The following is a 22,587-nucleotide window of genomic DNA, read 5'->3' as shown; positions in this document are numbered from 1 at the left end:
CCAACTTTTCTGAATTGTGCAAATGGGAACTTTCCCTACAAGATATCCTTTGTAAACCCTGACCACAACCTTTGCTACTGCCTGTCCTCCACCTGTGTATATTCTTAACATACCAACCTAGACCTTTCTATTCTCAACTTATCTCCTCTCCCTTTCTTCTCCACTCCTCCCATCTCCCCTCCCAGCCCCACCCCTTTGCCCAAGCACAGGCTTCCGATGCTGTGCCTGTCCTCACCATTTCCATGGGCTTGCAATCTTCAACAGGCAGCACTAGCATCTTTCCCCATCTCTACCATGTTATAACCCCCACCCCTCCCTGCCTTGCATCATTTTCTTACCCCAACTTCCCACACCAGCTAGACTGCTGCTGACATGAGAAGTAGCCACAGTCGGCCCTCAGTACTTGGTGACAGTGGCCATGTGTGCTTAGCAGCGTGTGAATATACATAACTACTTCTGAAGAAAGACTTTGTCCAAAAGTTAAAATAGTTCGCCATTCTTTTTATTTGTGCCCACTCAATACCCCCTCGATGTGGTGAACAGCAGTCTGTTCATTCCATATCGTTGTTAATCCATCCTGGACATCACATTGCTTAATTCTAAAAAATTTAACACTGCATTCCATTGTATCAGATAAAGGATTTCTGACATAGTTTGCCATATAGGTAATATAATCCAAGTACTGCTTTGCCTGAGTGTTACAGTGATGGGTTCCAGTGACAGGCTTCAACAGTATTCCAATATGTTTCTCTATCAGTTTATTATGAGACATGAATTTGTATTTTAAAATATCTTTTAAAAATGGGAGTACTTGATCTGACAATGAGGAGAAATCTCATCAAACGCAACACTGTTTCATTCTGTGCCCCACTTCCAGTTATATACTAGCAGCAATCACTGCCACTTTTTATTACACTCTTCGACAATGGGTCGTGAAGTAGTTTCGGAAACAGTACAGGCACTGTCCTATGAATATGTACTGTCAGGAAAGAAGTTTCTTAGTACAAGGTCAGAATTATTGAATTTGGGAAATAATCTGTGTGTTTATTGTGTTTGGCTGATTTGGCCTATTCCTGTGATTAATGGTTGAATTGTGACTGAGTAAATTATTAGATGTCAATTAAGATTATAAAATGTTTTATTGCCAGAAACATGACAAGCAAAATAAATCAAAGCACAAGAAAAATCATGAATGACATCAGTGTACATGATGATTATATCATCTTTCAGTAAGGGAAATTTTAATAAGTTGTTTTTTCCTTCTCTTTATAATGCTCGCTATTTCTGATTTGTTTTCCAGGTAATATATCATTAATTCTTATGTTTGTTTCTGTGTTAAGGACCAAACAGCCAGAATTCTCAAAATATTGAATAAAAATGTAATGCAATTTTCCAGAAGACACAAAGAATCTGTGCAATGACAGGTTCCTTCATTCCATTCTGAAAGACAGTGTGACTACCTGAAATCAATTGGCCAGCTGCTTACCTAATAACTGATGAGGGAGTGCTTGGTATCCATCAAGACAAAAACTGGAGTCAAGTCCTAAACACATACAAAAACTAAAGTCTGTGTATGGGGTTCTGTGTGCTTTATTCACGAAGTGGGGGGGGATTGCGCGTGGCTAATGAGGTTTATTCGATCTCTGACATTGTTTCACTTTGCAATGGTTACTGAAGTCACTCTCCCCTACCATTTTTACATCCTCTTACAGTGACATGTATCAAGAATGTAGAAGACTGTATAAAAACCAGCTTGTTGAACTCAAGTTGTGGATAGCAGCAGCCTCTCAGTGAACACAACCCCAACAGCATTGTGAAACATTATACAATACTGATGCAAGCACTCAATTTACTGCGCAGAAGATGTGTAGAAATCCATATTTAGGTAGTAATATAACAGTCAAAAACTTAGAATAATGGGCCATTTATGAGGTAAAACCCACAAACTCTGGTCAGTATCCACACAAAAATAAAAATCATATTTTCGTACAAATAACAAACATATTTTTGAGCTGTAATGCCTACACGAGCAGATAATATTTAATTACACATGTCAGAACAGTGGTTCAATCTTTTTTGTTTCTGATGTTAAATATATCAGAATTTTTCTGTGGTGGCCTAACTCAAAGCATTGATCTATTTGGTACAGTTTCTTCACTGATATTAGTTTTACAGTATAATTATAAATGAAACACTCATTTTCAATTCACAAACAATTTTTTGAACAGATTTATCAGTTTCTCAAGCCCGCCTGCTTATCTGGATGGTAACATGCTTGCCTCTCATGCAAGCGGGCCTGGGTTTGATTCCCAGCGGGGTTGGAGATTTTCTCCGCTTGGGGACGGGGTGTTGTGTCGTCCTCATCATCATTTCATCCTCATCACTGGTGCACAAGTCACCTAATGTGGCAGCAACGGAAAGAAGACTTGCACTTGGTGGCCACCAAACTTCCCCAGATGGAGACTCCCAGTCAACGATGCCATACTCTCATTTTTTCAGTTTTTCAAATCTTGTAATCAAACAGGATTCAGCTACCCTCATTTCATACATCACACTATTTTTTTCCACAATAGAACTCTTTATTACAACAGCTGCAAACCAAGCTGCACACAAATAAGGTGCAAATGTAATTATTGTTCATTGAGCACTACCACTGAGCAACAGTTCCTCATCTATTATTGCTGTTCAAAAAATCACAAGTGGTATACTGCTAATGTTTGCCTTCAATGTACTGTCAAGGCAGAAGAATATGGTTTTTCTGTTCCAAAGAAGTAAGTTGTGTTGGATATCTCTTTCTAAATAGGTCTGGAATCCATGCAAATTTGCAGGTAGTAACTATTTGAAAGTATTTATTGTACTGTTTGATAAGTTGTGATAGATGATCTTTGAAATCTATTTCATAGATGATTATAAAATAATGCAACAAGAGGAAATAATCATGAGTAACATCTTACATGTTTTTTCTTTTCCGTGGGTTTAATTTTATTTTGTAAACTGAAATTTGCTAGATGAATTTTAAAGTATGCAGTATGCATCCTTGCAGGGAGAGATTCAGTGTATACCCTACACTTTGTACACTAACCCCCTTCAGGTGGCACTGCAAGGGTTCCACAGAATAAAGTGTTATAACTTCTGGCCCTGCAGCACCCTCATTCTCCAGTATGTTACTGTGTGTGTATTGCCCAAGTGTACATCTGTGAGTAGTCGTAGACTTGAGAGTGACAGTTTGATTTATTACCATGCGTGATACAATAGACATTTCTAAGGTAAAACATCTGAAATGACTGACCATATTCTATATTCAACTGATATTCTATTAATATACCATTGTTAATGTTGATTCCAGGAAGGCTCCTACCTGAAGTATATTTTGGAGTAATGTATGGCATTGAGGTCTCTGCTACACCTATCCTGATACCAGAGCATTGGTTGCTGTGCCCACAACAGCACATGAAGCCCAAAAAATACCTCAAATAGAAATTGTAAAACACAAGCAGAATATGAAACTTCCTGGCAGATTAAAACTGTGTGCTGGATCGAGACTCAAACTCGGGACCTTTGACTTTTGCGGGCAAGTGCTTTACCATCTGAGCTACCCAAGCACGACTCACGCCCCATCCTCACAGCTTTACTTATACCAGTATCTCTCTCGTCTCCTACCTTCCAAACTTTACAGAAGCTCTCCTGCGAACCTTGCAGAACTAACACTCCTGAAAGAAAGGACATTGCGGAGACATGGCATAGCCACAGCTTGGGGGATGTTTCCAGAATGAGATTTTCCCATCTGCCAGGAAGTTTCATATCAGCACACACTCTGCTGCAAAGTGAAAATCTCATTCTATATGCAGAATAACCTGGCACATGTTACTTAAGTAAATCATTGCTCTACAAAATTAAACTCTTGTCTAGTATTAATTAGTGTCATTTCAGTATGACAATATAATATGTTTGCTCATTCTTAATGAACACTAAGAATACAACAGTTTCATGAAGCTCTCACAAACTAAAACCTCATAATTTACGTACTCCCTCACACACTGACCCTATGAATGAAATTCTATTCACTAATGAATCAAACACACAAACCTTAAGAAAACCTTTATTTTGTATAGCAAATAATTACATTTGTTGTGATGATAAGTAAAGGAAAATAGATAAACTGTCGTATTTATTTACAATATGATCTAGATAATAAAGTTGTTCTTTTGTCATTACAGCATTTCATATGAGTGTTTAGCAGATCAATGCTCTGATCAGTTAATATTTTCTGGTTTAGTCAAACCAGTTCTAATTATTATAAAATGAAATTCTGCAGTTTACATCACAGAAAAAAATTTAGTGATCAGCAATATCAATCGCAATTATATCTGTGAAAGACTTAGCATTGCATCTGACTCCAATCAGACAGTAAAAAATCTGCTACATATTTATTGATATAGATGAACAATTCATTTTTGAGAGATTCAAATGTCTTTCCTTTTTCAGCCATAAATACATAGAACATTAATCCTAGCTTAATATTTACCGGCTTTGTAACAACGGTCAGAAGTTGTCTAGGTCTACACTACCTTGAGATGCTGTGACCTATAACTTTCAACTAACCTAAAGCTGATTTGATAAGCATTTACATGGTTATCAGTTACTGCACTTCAGTTCTTAACAGGGATGGTCCCTGCCATACATCTAAGTATAGTCACCATCCTATAGAAAATTTTATATAAACCCAAACAATTCAAACAGTATATCTACAAAATGTAAAAATACTTGCTTCTACAAAATTTGAGTAAAGTGTACCGGTACCTGCTATTGCATAGAAAATTATATAAATCCTCGCAGACGTGGTTATCTGATAAAACTTTCCCTATAGACTTATCATACATAATGTACAAAACTTATCATAGAGTTGTACACAAAATTTATCTCAATATTATCCAATTCAAAAGATCTTTTCCTTATGTAACCCATTTCTAGTTTAGAAAAGGTACTTAAATTCTGAGTACTGTTTGGGGATGGGCATTGTTGTACTGGAAAATGCCTTTTGCAGTGGACAGATTTAGAAAGGTTTTGTGCTCCTTTCAGTTATACTACTAACTACATTGTTACTTGTTCTGACAGACTATACTATGAAGTTACATGCCTTCCAAAAGAGAATTACCTGATCGTTAGGGATACCTGGAAGAAGCCTGGTGACACTAGAAGGTATCAGATAGATTATATAATGGTAAGACAGAGATTCAGGAACTAGGTTTTAAATTTTAAGACATTTCCAAGGGCAGATGTGGACTATGACCACAATCTATTGGTTATGGACTGTAGATTAAAACAGAAGAAACTGCAAAAAGGTGGGAATTTAAGGAGATGGGACCCAAATAAACTGACTAAACCAGAGATTGTACAGAGTTTCAGGTAGAGCATAAGGGAACAATTGACAGGAATGGGGGAAAGAAATACAGTAGAAGAAGAATGGGAAGCTTTGAGGGATAAAGTAGTGAAGGTAGCACAGGATCAAGTAGGTAAAAAGACGAGGGCTAGTAGATATTGAATTTAATTGATGAAAGGAGAAAATACAAAAATGCAGTAAATGAAACAGGCAAAAAGGAATACAAACGTCCCAAAAATGAGATCGACAGGAAGTGCAAAATGGCTAAGCAGGGATGGCTAGAGGACAAATGTAAGGATGTAGAGGCTTATCTCACTAGGGGTAAGATAGATACTGCCTACAGGAAAATTAGAGAGACCCTTGGAGAAAAGAGAACCACTTGCATGAATATCAAGAGCTCAGAGGCAAACCCAGTCCTAAGCAAAGAAGGGAAAGCAGAAAGGTGGAAGGGATATATAGAGGGTCTATACAAGGGCGATGTACATGAGGACAATATTATGGAAATGGAAGAGGATGTAGGTGAAGATGAAATGGGAGATATGATACTGCGTGAAGAGTCTGACAGAGCGCTGAAAGACCTAAGCTGAAACGAGGCCCCAGGAGCAGACAACATTCCATTATAACTACTGACAGCCTTGGGAGAGCCAGTCCTGACAAAACTCTACCATCTGGTGGGCAAGATGTATGGAACAGGCGAAATACCCTCAGACTTTAAGAAGAATATAATAACTCCAATTCCAAAGAAAGCAGGTGTTGACAGATGTGAAAATTACCCAACTATCAGTTTAATAAGTCATGGTTGCAAGATACTAACATGAATTCTTTACAGACGAATGGAAAAACTGGTAGAAGTCGACCTCGGGGAAGATCAGTTTGGATTCCACAGAAATATTGGAACACGTGAGGCAATACTGACCTTACGACTTATCTTAGAAGATAGATTAAGGAAAGGCAAACCTACGTTTCTAGCATTTGTAGACTTAGAGAAAGCTTTTGACAATGTTGACTGAAATACTCTCTTTCAAATTCTGAAGGTGGCAAGGGTAACATACAGGGAGCGAAAGGCTATTTACAATTTGTACAGAAACCAGATGGCAGTTATAAGAGTTGAGGGACATGAAAGGGAAGCAGTGGTTGGGAAGGGAGTGAGACAGGGTTGTAGCCTCTCCCCGTTGTTATTCAATCTGTATATTGAGCAAACAGTAAAGGAAACAAAAGAAAAATTCGGAGTAGGTATTAAAATTCATGGAGAAGAAGTAAAAACTTTGAGGTTCGCCGATGACATTGTAATTCTGTCAGAGACAGCAAAGGACTTGGAAGAGCAGTTTAATGGAATGGATAGTGTCTTGAAAGGAGGATATAAGATGAACATCAACAAAAGCAAAACTAGGATAATGGAATGTAGTTGAATTCAGTCGGGTGATGCTGAGGGAATTAGATTAGGAAATGAGACACTTAAAGTAGTAAAGGAGTTTTGCTATTTGGGGAGCAAAATAACTGATGATGGTCGAAGTAGAGAGGATATAAAATGTAGACTGGCAATGGCAGGGAAAGCATTTCTGAAGAAGAGAAATTTGTTAACATCGAGTATAGATTTAAATGTCAGGAAGTCGTTTCTGAAAGTATTTGTCTGGAGTGTAGCCATCATCTAGTATTAATCTAATCTAATCTATGGAAGTGAAACATGAACGATAAAGAGTTTGGACAAGAAGAGAATAGAAGCTTTCGAAATATGGTGCTACAGAAGAATGCTGAAGATTTTATGGGTAGATTACATAACTAATGAGGAGGTATTGAATAGATTTGGGGAGAAGAGAAGTTTGTGGCACAGCTTGACAAGAAGAAGGGACCGGTTGGTAGGACATGTTCTGAGGCATCAAGGGATCACAAATTTAGCATTGGAGGGCAGCGTGGAGGGTAAAAATCGTAGAGGGAGACCAAGAGATGAATACACTAAGCAGATTCAGAAGGATGTAGGTTGCAGTAAGTACTGGGAGATGAAGAAGCTTGCACAGGATAGAGTAGCATGGAGAGCTGCATCAAACCAGTCTCAGGACTGAAGACCACAACAACAACATCCTTTTACCTTGAGTTTTAATTCCAATCGTGAACCTTTCTTTTATTTTCGTCATTCCTTCTTCCATGTATAGATTGAGCAGCAGGGGCGAAAGACTACGTCTCTGCCTTACAACCTTTTTAATCAGAGCACTTCATTCTTGCTCTTCCACCCTTATTGTTCTCTCTTGGCTCTTGTGCATGTTGTATATAACCCGTCTCTCCCTGTAACTTAGCTGTTTTCCTCAGAATTTCGAGTAGGCCCTATCTTGCACGATTTGACAATGTCGAACGCTTTTTCCAGCTCGGCAAGTCCTATGAGTGTATCTTGATTTTTCTTTAGTCTCGCTTCCATTATCAGTCCCAACGTCAGAACTGCCTCTCTAATGTCTTTACCGTTCCTAAAGCCAAAGTGATCGTCATCTAACACATCCTCATCCGAGCTGACTAGGCAGCAAAATAGCAGCAGCCATACTGCTACAGGCATAAACTCAACTATGCGAGTACAAGTCAGTACAAGAAGCAGTTTATCATCCAGTAAAGAGACAACTGAGTTTGATATTATTACCACTACAACAATTCCTGACAGGGCAGCGCCTAGTTTGAAAATATATTTGCTGCGCAACTGTACTTCATTTATCGTAAGAATAAACCCGATGTAAATGTTACACTACGATCTTCAGCGTTTGCAGGATCCTCATTGGATGTCGTTCCATGTAGAGAAAAAGCCAAGCCGTCTCGAGTACAGTCAAGTGCAATAATAAAAATACATTTTATGCTGTGCGTTAAGGGCGTTACTCAGCGATGTTGCGAGACAACAGCTTTACCGGTTCATTTAACATGGACAGTACTATCCAGCCAGATGTTCCAACTAAGCTGCAGTGATATGAACAGTGCAAGTTAAGACGTAAAAAGAGCGAGCAGAGAAACAATATAGCTTCGAATATCATTCAATTTTTAAACAGAATGAAATAGTATGTGACAAAACTCCGATAATACGCTTCTTAGGTATCCAGACGAAAAAATGGAACATGCTTTCGTCTTTAGCTAACATAAATCGTAATTGAAAACTAGAATGACTGAAATTCCCAATATAAACACAGGATAATTTTTCTGTGTGAGCTATGTGCAAAGCTTTGCTCATTAGTTCCAGTATGTCTGGTAACTTAAATGTCTTGCTATTTCTCGCGACAACTCCGTAACTTGGCTCCAGACAAGTTCCAAGATGGCGGCCGTGATGCCAGCTGATGACACATGTACCATTATCCAAGATGGCGGCTTTTGGCAGGAAAGTGCGACGCCCCCCTGCGAGGCCCCCTGGTGGGAAGTTTGAATTTTGGCGGGAAATTGAATTAAGTGCTTCTATGCCCCCCCCCCCGCACCCCCCCCTTTCCAACTTTTTGCATAATGGTGCGTCATCCTCTTGGAAAATGGGTTGGAATTTCGAATTTTGGAGAGAATTTTGTTCTAAGAACTTGCATCTGCAGCTGAGGGGGAGTTGGTTGGTTGGTTGGTTTGGGGAAGGAGACCAGACAGCGTGGTCATCGGTCTCATCGGATTAGGGAAGGATGGGGAAGGAAGCCGGCCATGCCCTTTCAGAGGAACCATCCCGGCATTTGCCTGGAGCGATTTAGGGAAATCACGGAAAACCTAAATCAGGATGGCCGGACGCGGGATTGAACCGTCGTCCTTCCGAATGCGAGTCCAGTGTGCTAACCACTGCGCCACCTCGCTCGGTGAGGGGGAGTTAATATGGTGTTGTCCCCACTAGAGACTGCTCATGATGTCATTCAATTCGAATATAATTTGTCTAAATTTGTTTAAATATGCTGAAATTTGATTAAATTTGTTATCTACCTACAGCAGTAGCGGCTTAGTTTGGTGTTACCGCCACAAGAGACAGAGATATCAGTGCTTGTTGAGCTGTCAGTGTGGAAGGAACATGTATTCAATTAGCAAGATGATGGTGCCAGACAGGGAGTGTTTTAATAGCTCTATTTGAGACGTGGAACTTAGGGAAAGCAGGAAAGGTGTGGACGGGGCCTAATCAGTTACTGTTGGTTGCACAGAAAACAGATACACTTTATTTTTAAAAAACAAAACTTTCAGCAATCATTTTTAAAAGATTCTGCTACACTGGCGGCTGAAAGCATTATTAGAAGAATTGCAAGTTATTGTTGGCTGACTGTCACAAGCAATGTTACACACAATCAATGGCTGAAGGCCTGATTAAGAAGGTTCAAAATTATTCAGTGGTTGAAGGCCTGAAGAAATTTAAAAAGTACACAGTGGCTGAAGGCCTGAATTACCAATAAGGTGGACATTTACACGTTAAAAATACCAAAAACCCCTTTAATAATCTTAGTAACTGTAACAAGTTATAGGGATGGCTGAAGGCCTTATCAAGACAGGACTGAAGCTATCTGTCAGCTAAAAGCAACAAGCAATGTTACAGACAATTAACAGCTGAAGGCCAGCAGCAATTTCAGAATATGCAACGGCTGAAGGCCTGAATTACAAGTGAGGAAGGCAGTTACACATTAACAAATACTAAGATATTTTCTTCTTAACAATCAAATGGTAACAAGCTATAATAATGACTGAAGGCCTTATTAAGAAAAATTGCAAATTATTGGTCTGCTGAAGGCCACAAACAATGTTACACACAATCTATGGCTGAAGGCCTGATTAAGAAAGTTGAAAATTATTCGTGGGCTGAAAGTCACAAGCAGTTTCAGAATACACAGGTGTTCAAGACCTGAATTACAAATAAGGTGCTTTCAAAATACTAATAACCTTTCTAAAAATCTTAATAACTTATAACAAGCTATAGTGGTGGCTGAAGGCCTCACTAAAGCTAGATTGAAAATTATTTGTTGGCTGAAGGCCAGCAGCAATTTCAGAATATATTAACGGCTGATGGCCGGAATTACAAGTGGGGAAGGCAATAACTTGTTAATATATTAGGGTAAATTTTAAACAGTTATGGCAACTTGTCCAAATAAGACAGAGTGATCCACAGACAGTGCTCCCTGGATCGACCTGAGGAAAGTGACTACAGCAGTGTAAGCAGTGAGACAGGCAACCAAGAGTTGTACTCACGTAACAGGATGGCAACTCACACTTGGTGTAGCTTAAGCACTGACCGACTGACTAACCAGCCCGCCTAACATCCGATCACCGGGAACAACGATGAAATATTTTTAGGCAAGGGCGAAGAGACGGACAGCACTACGTCTTCAGAAAAAACACCCAAGGCCGAAGGAAACACTGGAATCAAGGTAGACCTCCCAAAAACATATGCACAGTACAATTCAAGAAGCTGTCGAACTACACACCGTGTCGGACAGCATCAACACCACGAGGAAAGGTATACTGCCGGAAAAGTATGCTAATCTCCAGTGCAGGTAACTGGGGCGTTAAGGCCACAAGGCAGAAAATACCGCTGGTTGCACTCCACTAATAAGAATAATACTAAATTCAAATTAACATCAAGGAGTAGAAGGCGGCTAATACCTTCCACCAACCTGACAGACTCCACTTGTTGTGGTTGCTCTCGCCGACCCTGGGAGCAGCAACACACAAACAACAGCGAGATCTCAAACGGTGGAGGTTTCAGTACTGGACACGGTTCACTCAACTTCAAACGTCCTGGGTTTTGTCGTCGGCCACAGCCCCTCGGTCCGACAGAGGCTGCACGCTGCCAGTGGTCCCGGCCTGCCCTCCGCTGCGGAGCTCCTCACAGCTCAGTCCGAAGCAGAACTGCCTGACACACACGACGACCCAGAATGCAGACAGCATATAAATAACTGCACATCAAAAACCATACAAAATGGACACGCATCGGTGAAGACAGTTCCACAATGTCTCAAACAATACTAAAACCAGTCACTGTGAAACAACACGGACGAATTGTAGGTCAGAACAAACTCAGAGAAGCCAGAAGCGTTCGGAAAACAAAATGTACGTCGTACGCTGCGACGACCGAACGAACGACGGACATCCCTACTCGTCATGCATGGAAAAGATCCCAATATAAATCGTCAAATGACAACTTATTGCCATGAGGGCACTACGACCGGAAGACACACACACACACACACACAGGTGAAAGTTGCGTTACTCGAATATCATGGCCCGTTCAACTAAAACTCGCTGAATCCGGTCCTTGACTTGGTCGTGCACTCTCGCGACCACATCCTTCCGTCGGACAGTGCATGTGTGTCGCCAGCAGTTGGGCGAGTACTGGCTGTCCGGACCTCACTGTTGTTCCGTCCCAACTCAACTAGCTCGACACATGACGACCCGGAAATACTAGAGACCGCACCAAAGATGGTACCACAGTACACGCTACCAATAAGCGCTGCTGCTGCCACTCACGGACAGACAAGGCGAGCAAACATAATGGCGCCAGTGAACACACTAAGAAAACGAGACGCCACTATCGCTATTACAAGATGCCAAGCTATGAACGGCATCATCGCAAGCCGCGCACTGCATGAAGCATGGAAGCGAGCATTAATGCTTGAACGTATGAAGAGGAAGAATACGGTCCTTAAAATAAATGTTTTGCTTTAAAGATGCATTACACAATGCTTTGAAATATCTGTGTCAGCTCCCACCCCACGAGAGACAACTGCCTCCGATCCAACAGACCAAAAAACTGAACTAGTTCGCGAGTTCACCACGATAGGTCACGTGATCGTGCAGTTCAGTCAATAGCACAGCATCATGATGACCTCGTGTGTCAACTAAGGTGTTTCTGATGCCTAGAGAACCAGCAAACGTGTCCTCCACCTGTCGTTCGCCTGCTAGATCCACTCAACACACACCACAATGTTTTAAGGGGCTCCGGAACGCCCTATACTTGCAATGTTAAAATAACGCTTATAAATTACATATTTCCTCAAAAAGTATTTGAGGTAGGAAGTTGAACTTTTTACAGATTATTTATTGGAATATGGGCTACAACTTAACACAGGGATTTTACGAAATTTTAGTTCAGTAATTAAAGATGATTTTTTTTCAATTGTAATGAAAATTCACAACATTTTTTTGCAATTTTTTATTTATATATTCAAAAATATACAGTTTTTTGGAAAAAGGCTGTGTTAAATTATGCAGAAGGTACTGTGTAACATTTACTGAAAGTTTGAAACAAATATGTTTGGAAGATCCTTAGAAAACATGTAATTAGTATGAGAAAATAAAAGTTTTGGGAATCGAGCGACAAAGATTGGATTAACTTTTTAGTGCATTCCAGGTCCATAGGATGGATTATCTTCATCCTCTGCAAACTCCTCCTCCAGCTTCCTCTTGTTCCTCCTCCTGTTTACTCTTGCTTGTATTTCTAGACTCTTTACAGCCCTGTCTGCAGCCCGAAGGCGTTCCTTGTCTAAAGCAAGCATCGCTCGTACCATGTTAGAACCTATCTCCATTCCCATATTTCTAAATACCTTGCACCTTACAATGTTGCCATCATTGAAAGTCGCAACAGCATCATACACACCAAAGTGAAGTGTTTCTATTCCAACAAATACAGTCTTGGGGATTCTCGACCATATAACACTATTTACACTTTCATTGGGGTTTTGAGTTTTTCCGTGAATACACTTTTTCAACAGTTCAGGTGCTGCTAAGTCTCTGAAGATAGGTTTTATCACCTCCATTATTGCATGAGGCAGACTATGCTTATGAGTGTACACTTCACCAGCTAGCAATCCTTTGTTATATTTACACCAACTGTCTTCTTCTTTGGGACACAAGCTATGTTGGGGATTTTCATCGTCTTTATTGTTTACAGTAATAACACATACCTTTGGCTTTCCAACATTTCTCCTTTTCTTAAAAGCCTTCAGAGTATTTCTAATAGCTTTACTTTTACTCATTATTATACTTCAACAAAACAGAGACTCAAGAAACAGAATTAATTACGAATATTTTCGAGATAACGACAGAGTAAATAAACATGAAACAATCGACAATCACACCAGCGATATATATTGAACCATCACAGGTTAGCCACAACACATACTTTATCTCACATCACAAAAATGTACCTGATGAACACGGACGTTAATAATAACACCATTTGACAGCAGTTTAACAGCGCCACAGTGGGTCACGCCCATGTAGAACACATTTCAAAAAAAATTTAAAAATAGTTGTAGTCTTCGGAATTGAATAAATTATATATCTATTAAAAGGTAATAGTATGCAGATTCAGAAAACGCAAAAAAGTAAAAATTGAACATCTCATGATTTTGAGCCTTTCCGGAGCCCCTTAAGGAAGTAGTTTTTTCGTTTTACGGTTCGATAGCATAGTTTGTCGTAGAGAAACCGGGAAGAAAGATGTATGTCATGTGCTCGAAATATATTTCTTACATGTCAATATTAACAGCGCTGCTTTCCATAAGACTGATAGGTCGGAAAGTCAAGCGATCTAACATTATAGCCTGTTTTAAGTACAGAACAGTTTAGCCTTAGGAGTGCGTTTGCTTATGTTCTCTCTTACCAATACCTTCCAAGTTGATATATGTAAAAATGCTTCGACTTCCATTCGTCTGGATCTCCATCACGCATAAAAATCACCCGTTTCTTGTTCTTCTTAACTGTCTGCTATTACATCACAACACTTTCAAATCTGTTACTATACATCGATAAGGAGTGCTAATCTCCTCGACATGGGCGCATCTCGAGAAATCTTGTGCACTTGGATGGGCGAGGACTCGGCAAGCTCCATTCATTCACGAGACGTGGAATGTACTGGTCTACTTCTGGTTGGTTTCAGATTAAATCGGTAACGGTGTTGCTGGGTGGGTTGGTCAGTGACAGTGTGAGGGGGTCTTTCTGTCTCTAATTTTATCCTAAGACTGCGAGAATGCTCTGTGACTCCCCTCAGCATTGAGAAAGATCGTAAATTAAGCACAAGCTCGAGGTGTTAAAAATATGTAGTGCGCTGTCTGGTATACCTTGACGATGTATGTGTTCAAGGATTAACAATGAATAGACGTACTGCACAGTCATCTGGCTACATTCGCAATGATATTTGCAAAGTGGAGAAGAGGTGGTTTAGCTATGATACTGAAACTGGGAAACATGCTGTCGCATCATTGATCAGTGTTGAAATTACTGTAAAATTGCTAAAATTGTTTGCACTATCAACTGTGATGCTTATTATTTCATTACATTGATGATGTCTTTTCCATCCCATCCGTCCACTGAGACGCTGTTGTTTACCATTTAATGATTGATTGACAATGCTTGTTTGAGTTGGAGAAAGAGTTTCGTGGAGGGGCAACACCTTCTGGGGATGGCTAGCAACAAAACAGAGATCTCGTGCATGACTGCAATATGACGAATCAGTCGAAATGGAATGCACAGCCATCAGCTATTCCATCACAGTGACAGCTAAGTTTAAATGTAGAGGTCATCAATCACCTTCAGATTGTAGTTTGGAGACTCTCCACAACACCGCAAAACTCTTTCAGTTTCCTTATGTTGTAACTGACTTTTATTTGAAGTCATCCAGAGTGTTTGGGTTGCTATCATAGCAGCAGCAACAACAGGATTTCCACCGTGCGACGTCAAGTTTTCTACGAGAGGCCATGGATCAGAACGTGTTAATGTCAGTTTAGAACCTGACACAGACCTCGAAGTCGTGGCAGAAAAACGAAATGTATGGCAGTGTACAAAGCATGTTACAGCAGAAAAAAACAATGTTTCAAACAACGAGACAGGGTCACAGGGAGCGTGTCTTGCGACTTACAGTATAGTCTGCGGGATACAATGATCCTCGTACAGTACAGGTGATGAAACTTTAAATTGGTCTGTGCAGTTGATCAATACCTGTACATTTAATAGGATCGTCACATGTGCTCGATGCTGGCATGTTTGCGGTATTTGTTTTCGATGTATGGGAGGAGAGAGATATGGTAAAAATCTTATCGAGTTCTCTATCGGATAAAGTTAGTAGAGCTTTTATAGTTAGTAATTTTTCGCCGTTGGATGGTACAGAATAACAAAGATAGCATTTTGGGGTGATAGATGTGAATGGTCTCTGAGGGACGCAGATCTGTAGTACTTGTATGTAGTTTGGAGATGCACCACAGTGCAGTAGCAAAACTCCTCGTCCTTCTCCCAGTTTCCGTTTCCATCGAATGGTCAAAACACAGTACTGTCACAGTAATGCAGCTTAGCTTGTTTCTAAATGGGTTGCAGAATGTTGTAGATATAGTTTTCTCCGACTTCTCCTCAGTTTCAACTTAAATTGGAACGATCACCTGCATTAAGCTGCAGAAATGGCAACAGCTGCAAGATGCTTAGGGACTACCTAGAACGACGTCGGAATTTTACCGTAGCAGATAGGTTCGTGAAAGGTGACTCGTTACAAGATATGAGAGTGCCAGAAATATGATTCACTAATGGCTGTAATCATTGAAGGACTTCTCCATTGGATCCAACGCAGGTGTGTGCTTGAATGGGGAGACTTGATTCTTTTTTTTTAAGCAAAGGATGGGGCCCCTCCACGCCCGCACCAACGTGGTGACCAAACCAAAAGTTCTACTGTCACCTCCGTAAACATGTTAGTTTTTGAATCAGGCGTCACAGGATGCAGGCTGTGATGTTATCCATGCGTCTGGGTAAGACTACTCATTAACATGGTCCATCAGGAGATAGAAGTGGTCGAAAACGATTGAAGCGTAGCGGTTGTAAGGGCAGAGGAAAAAAAGTGCCAAGGCCAGCGCCAAGGGAAAAAAAACCTCTGCAACAGTAGGACGGGTAGTAAGGGCAGTAGCGGCTTGCTAGCTGCGACAGAGCATGCAAGGTGAGGGAAGGTTAGCGTGAGGTATCGTGCATCGTTACCTATGTGCTGCGTGGTCGTTAGCTGGGTCAGTCCGGGTGCTGCGGCTGGGCTCGCTTGTAGTCTCCTGGGCCGGCCGCAGTGGCTTCTTCCCTGTAACATAAGAGTCCGGCGCGGCATCGCATGCGTTGCTGTTAGGCCCTCTGCTGCGCCTTGTCGTCAGTGACTTGGTGCAGCTTCATCAGGCTGGTGCAGAACGGCGGCGATCGGCTACCGTTCAGCGTCCTCCTCTACTGCACGGCGCAGGACTTCTGCATTGCAGCTTCGAGCAGCTCCGCTTGTTCAGTGAGCTGCGCCGCTTCAGCGTCGGAGAAATGTATGCCGTTCGCTCTCGCTGTCGCGATGATGGTCGCTCCCGCAGTGGTCGGCGTCGCCACCGGTTCCGCTGGGGCGGCGGTTGTCTTCTTTGCGCCTCTCACCTGCGGTGCTGCTGGGACAACCGCTGGGATAGGCGCGCGAACGTCCTTCTGCGAGGTCGCAGGAGGAGTGTTCGCAGGTACGACTGCGCTGAGGCCTTGGGCGAAGACTGCTCGCAGTTGCCTCAAGGCCTCTTCCTTCTCTGCAGCCACGGCGGCTGCGAAGGCAGCCCTCTCCGCCGCCATGACGGCTTTGAGGGCTGCTGTGGCCTCCTTCACGGCGGTGCCGAGGTCGAGGTCACATCTCTTCACGGGAGAGCGAGCTGCGTCCTGGCTGCCCGTTTCCGAGCGGCCGTCCCCGCCCCTGGCAGGTGGATCTGCTGCTGCGCCGTCCCTCAGCTGCGCCGGGCTGTTCTGCGCCCTACGCCGTTTCCGACGTCGTCTTCTCTTCTGCTGCTGCGTCGGTGCGGCCGCGGCCGCTTCGCCGCCCCCGGCACGGTTGCGGCTTGAGAAAGCTGCACAACCGCGCCAACTGGCGACGTGCGGGCCGCCACACCGGACACAAGTCGGCAGAGCGTTGCTGCCGCGGTCGCAGGCGCGGCTGTCGTGCTCACCTGAGCACTTGACGTACCGCGCCGCGTTGCGGCAATACTTCACAACACGGCCCTCGCCCTGGCACCTGAAGCACTGGGGCTGAGGGTCCATGGCGATCGGGAGAGCCTCCGTCGTAACCGGAAAGCCCAGCAACTTCCGCAAGTCGAAGATGTCGCTCCCGCCGTCGACCGTTTGCACGGTCACGGCATAGAGCGGCGCCCTCTTCCTGTTGGTTCGGTTCTGCAACCTTGCGGCTACATTACCAAACCCGGCTCGCAGCAGCCCTTCCCGGACCGCTGCCTCATCACAGCACCAAGGTAACCCCCTGAGGAGTGCCTTGGTCGTCTTCATCCTTCCTACGGAAGGTGCCTTCTCACGCGCCGGCGGCGCGTCGACGATGTGGTCGGCCACTGCGACCTTGATCGCCCTGTGGTCGGCCACGTTTGCGGCTCGAACGCAGATCTGCGAGTCTGTATCGACAGACTCGTAGACCACCTCATTCCGAGCGCAATTCGTCATGGTGTCGAACAGCGCTGTCCACCTGCCTTTGCACTTGACGTACAAAGGGGGGACAGGCCGCGACTCGTCTTCTCGGGAGTACCTTGCACGGTCGGCAGACTCAGTGAGTTGCACAACCGAAGGACCATTCGTAGCGGCAGGTTTCCTCTGCGCACCCTTCTTCCCCATGCTGCGAGGCGCGGAACACGACAATTTGCACGCGTTGTCAAAACAACGCACGACAATTTGCTCTCCGCGGCGCCCACAGCACAGAAAACCTCTTCACGAGCTCTCAACGGCCGAGTAAGCGAAGCGCGCAACGGCAGCGATGCGCTCGCCTCGCCAGCTCAGGCCGCTCTCGCTGGAGCCTTGATTCTAAATCCCAGACAGCTTTTATAGCGGATAGCATAGCACTAGAGATATGAAAAGCTAGTGTACATTTCTTACGATCTCAATCAGCACACCGTCTACTGTTTGTGTGCCTGCTCAATCAACCATCGCCTATTACCCAGTCGATAATCACCGAACCTCTGACATGGCATCAATACAGAATGCGTTACAAATACTGGAGAAATATCTAGCAGCGGCAGCATGAAGGAGTTGCAAATACCAGTTTTATACCACATTCCTTAGCCGAATCACTTCCTAAATTTAGGAATTTTGTTACAAGATTGCACCATCGGTGACATGTAACTGCACTGTTGGTCTCATACTATACAATTCCGCAATCACCGTCTATATCCAGTGTCACGGTATTTGTCTGAAAAAAACCACTTCATTCAGAGATAATGCCATACCTCGATTTATAAAGCCAGTGTAGCTTTTAACATTGGTACATGCAGAACCAAGACCGCTTGTGATGGTAATATGGTTGCGCTTTTTTAACAACTCAAGGTTTGTACGATGATTACGCCTCTCTTTCAAAGATGCAGTGGTATCACTCGTAAGAAAAACTTATGACACATGTCCACCCATCGTTGATTTTCGGTCAGTATTATTTCGTATCGCCAGCAATCAGCTATTTACGATGTATTACACTTAGTAGTAGGGGATGTGTGATAGGTTCGCTCTGAGCATCAGGCTTGTAAAGTATGTTTGTGTTCTGACATGTGCAAAGGAAATGACTATGTCCAGTCGTAAGGAAGAATGGTACAGATATTTCTATTTCCAGAGCCACAGTCGTCAGAAGGGTGTATTTCCAATACTTCACTCGGTGTTGAATGTCGTTCAACTGAAACCGCAATCCTAACATTTAATTGTAAGTACAGCAATGAAATATATTTGTGACCCATTTCGTAGGATGATTCTGTCCATGTGTGCTTGGCGCGGTGGTGGCAGTGGCCCTTGGCGGGAATGATTCACGTTTCCCGCTAACCACAGGAGCCATCTGAATGGTGAGGCCTGCTGCAATGCATGAATGTAGTTGACTTAACCATGTCGCCCTCTAGACAGCCGAATAGCGGACTTATACTTAGTATGTGTTGGACAGCTTTCGTGAGCATGTGAAAATTTGAGGAAATTCAATATGGACATTTGTTTGCGCTGGACCGTTATTACCACCCACGTAAATGGGCCAATTGACTACTTCTTCACATTTCTCATCTTTATTAGGGTGAGAGAAGATCGATTGTGGTGTTTGTTGAGTGCATCTAGCATGTGAAAAGACGGGTGGAGTACACGTTTGCTTGTTCTCTAGATGTGAGAAACACCTTAGTTGGCTTTGTAAATTGTAAGGATGATTTAGAATCTGTTATATCACCGACAACGCAATTCGCGAGTGGAAATATCAGTTTCCTCTATTTTTTTTTTCGAGTTTTCACGTAACGGTCTTCACAGACGGGATAAGTTTCTGAGTTGAATGTAAGAAGCTATACTGATTTTGCTCATAAAACTAAATGAAAATACACTTTGTTTATTTTCATGGAAAGAGGACGTTTATTATCATTGCGAATGTTTTTTCTCTTTTTTTAAGTTGCTTTATTATAGGAGTCGAGTTGATGTTAAATAATCCTGCGCAGAATGACAGGTGACTACTGTACCAGACCGGTCCCAGCTGGAGCACCCTGCCTGACATTAAGCAAAAGTGTTTTCCACCTGAGAACGAGAGGCCTATTGGAGGTGTTGGTGACCTGTCTAGTCTGTGACAGCTCGTCGCCTCAGCGGCACCTCCTAACCATTAGGGGCAGCTAGGTCACTAGATGATCAAGACGCATTTGGGAAAGCCGCCCTTTTACCTCTATATATACTTTTGTGTTGGCGAAGTACCATCGCTTCAAGGTGGACAGCGGCCATCACAAGTTGCAAGACTATCGGCAGAGTAGCTCCCTCCCTCTTTCCTTCCAACCTGTAGGTGGATTTTTGGCAGTTTGTAATTCTACATGGAGGAGAACGCACGTCAACTGCTGTGTTTTAGGATGATGATTTTCCCCAGTACCTGTTCAATACGAGTGCTGGTTTTTTCACGACAATTTCGAAGTGTAATTAGAATTGTGATGCATTTTTTTCCATCAGCTGTGATAGCGCGTATTGGCTTCAGTTATCTGGGCTGTATGATGATTTTTATTAGGTGTGTGTAGTGAACTCTGACGTCAAACAGTGATAGATGCTGTATGCTTGAAGGTAATACACTTTTTTTGAACTTCTCTCTATCGAACACCAGCATCTCGTCAGTTGAACTTATTTCCCACCAAAAAGAATAAAGATAGTAGCTTACACCCCAGCCTTTTCCCCTCCTAGCTTGTAGGTGTAGGGTAGAGTTTGAGTGTTTCTCTCGCTGGTTTCGAGGGGTATTGTGACTTTTTTTTTCCTAGCAGGATAACACCAGTTGTATGCTATCGTCAGTTTTTGCGGCATATACCGTCCTCGTGTAGCGCCATGCATATAGTTGTGTAATTAGGCCCGATATTTGTGATTAACTATGTAATTAGGATCGATATTTGGGTCAGTTTCCCAAGAACAATAAATAAAGTGCACTAAACTAACCTTCTTCTCCAGCATCTGGACAGTGTCCACGTGTTAGGCGGTGCACTTAGGCTTTCCATCCAGTAGAATCAGGGTTCGAGTCGCTGATGGGATGCATTTTTTACATGCACTGAATGTTTGTGTAGTGCATTATTTTCTGGTGTTTAAGTGTTTGCATAGTGTTATACATGCATTATTTCGGTGAACTACCAGTAGTTTGCACATCTGTATGCTGTGTACTGGATTATTTCGGTAATTTACAAGTTGTTTGCGTCTCTGCACATTAGTGTACTGCATTATTTATGAGTAGTTTCCAGGTCTGTAAACTGTATATTGAGACCCCAAGCATGTCAGGGTGAGTGTTTTGTATCATCATAATAAATAAACTAAGTGAAATCCGTCCCTAAATAAATTGTTCCAAAAATAAATAAGGTACACTCCTTCCTTACTCCAGCAGCCCAGAACAGGCTGATTCCTTTCCCCGCCAATCCCCCCCCCCCCAGACCGCTGGGGGGGGGGGGGAGGGGAGGGGATTTGGAGGCTGGGGCACACGTACTGGAATAACACATGAGGTCATTATGATGCTGGGCTCCTGTTGACTGAACTGCACAATCACATGACCTATCGCAGTGAACTCGCGAACTAGCTCAGTTCTTTGGTCTGTTGGATTGGAGGCAGTTGTCTCTTGTTGGGTGGGAGCTGAGACAGATGTTTCCATGCATCGTGTAATGCATTTATTTGCAGAACCATATTCTTCCTCTTCATATGTTCAAGCATTAATGCTCGCTTCCATTCTTCATGCAGTGAGCTGTGGATGTACTTTTCAGCTGAATGAGTGCATGCATACAGCTCTTAAAACAACCCCTATCTCGCACCAACATTTCGCTAATTGAATACGTGCTCTTTCCACACCGACAGCTCAACAAGCACTGATATCTCGGCCTCTTGTGGTGGTAACACCACACTAAGCCGTTACTGCTGTAGGTGGATAATAAATTGCCACATATTTCAACAAATTTAAACAAAGTTATACACATTTAAACAAATTATATTCGAACTGAATGGCATCATGAGCAGTCTCTAGTGGGGGCAACATCATACTCACTCCTCCTCAGCTGCAGAAGTAAGCTCTTAGAGCAAAGTTCCATCAAAAATTCGAAATTCCCGCCCATTTTCCAAGAGCATGACGCGCCATCATGCAAAAAGTCGGCAAAGGGGGGTGCGGCGGACCCGTAGAAGCACATAATTCAAGTTCCCGCCAAAATTCGAACTTCCCGCCAGGGGGGCGTGGCAGGGGTGCGTGGAACTTGCCCGCAAAACCCGCCATCTTGGATAACGGTACTCGTGTTATCAGCTAATGTCACGGCCGCCATCTTGGATAACGGTAGTCGCGTCATCAGCTGACGTCACAGGCCCCATATTGGATGATGTCAGTGGGCCAGCACTGACCTAGTTACACTGCTCTTCAACTAATTCATTCTGCATTGTATTCACCAAAAAACTGTTGGAAGTACTCTCACCACAAAATTTAACCTGTCTTAACAGCGCCCAAAACCCTGACCTCATTCACTTTTTAGATACACTAATAGCATCTCAGCAAGGGAAAATTTCCACAGGAGAAATATTCAACACATTCAGCAATATCAAGAGAACGACGTCGAAATGCGATAACTATAAGCATTACAGCCACCAGTCTTGCCGTGTTTCTGATAGCTATATCTGCATACCTTATTTTTGTTAGGCGTTGTAGTAGGCTTTCCCCAGATCTACTGACACTTCAAATACCTGTCGAGTGGTTAACTGACATAACACGGAAACCATAGAGTCAGAAAAACTGTAAATTTGTGATGGCTTGTAAACACTGAAAAGGGTTCAGGAAA

Source organism: Schistocerca nitens, chromosome 7 (genome assembly GCF_023898315.1).
Source record: "Schistocerca nitens isolate TAMUIC-IGC-003100 chromosome 7, iqSchNite1.1, whole genome shotgun sequence".
In the NCBI taxonomy this organism is placed as follows: Eukaryota; Metazoa; Arthropoda; class Insecta; order Orthoptera; family Acrididae; genus Schistocerca; species Schistocerca nitens.
This window is presented reverse-complemented; position numbering follows the sequence as displayed.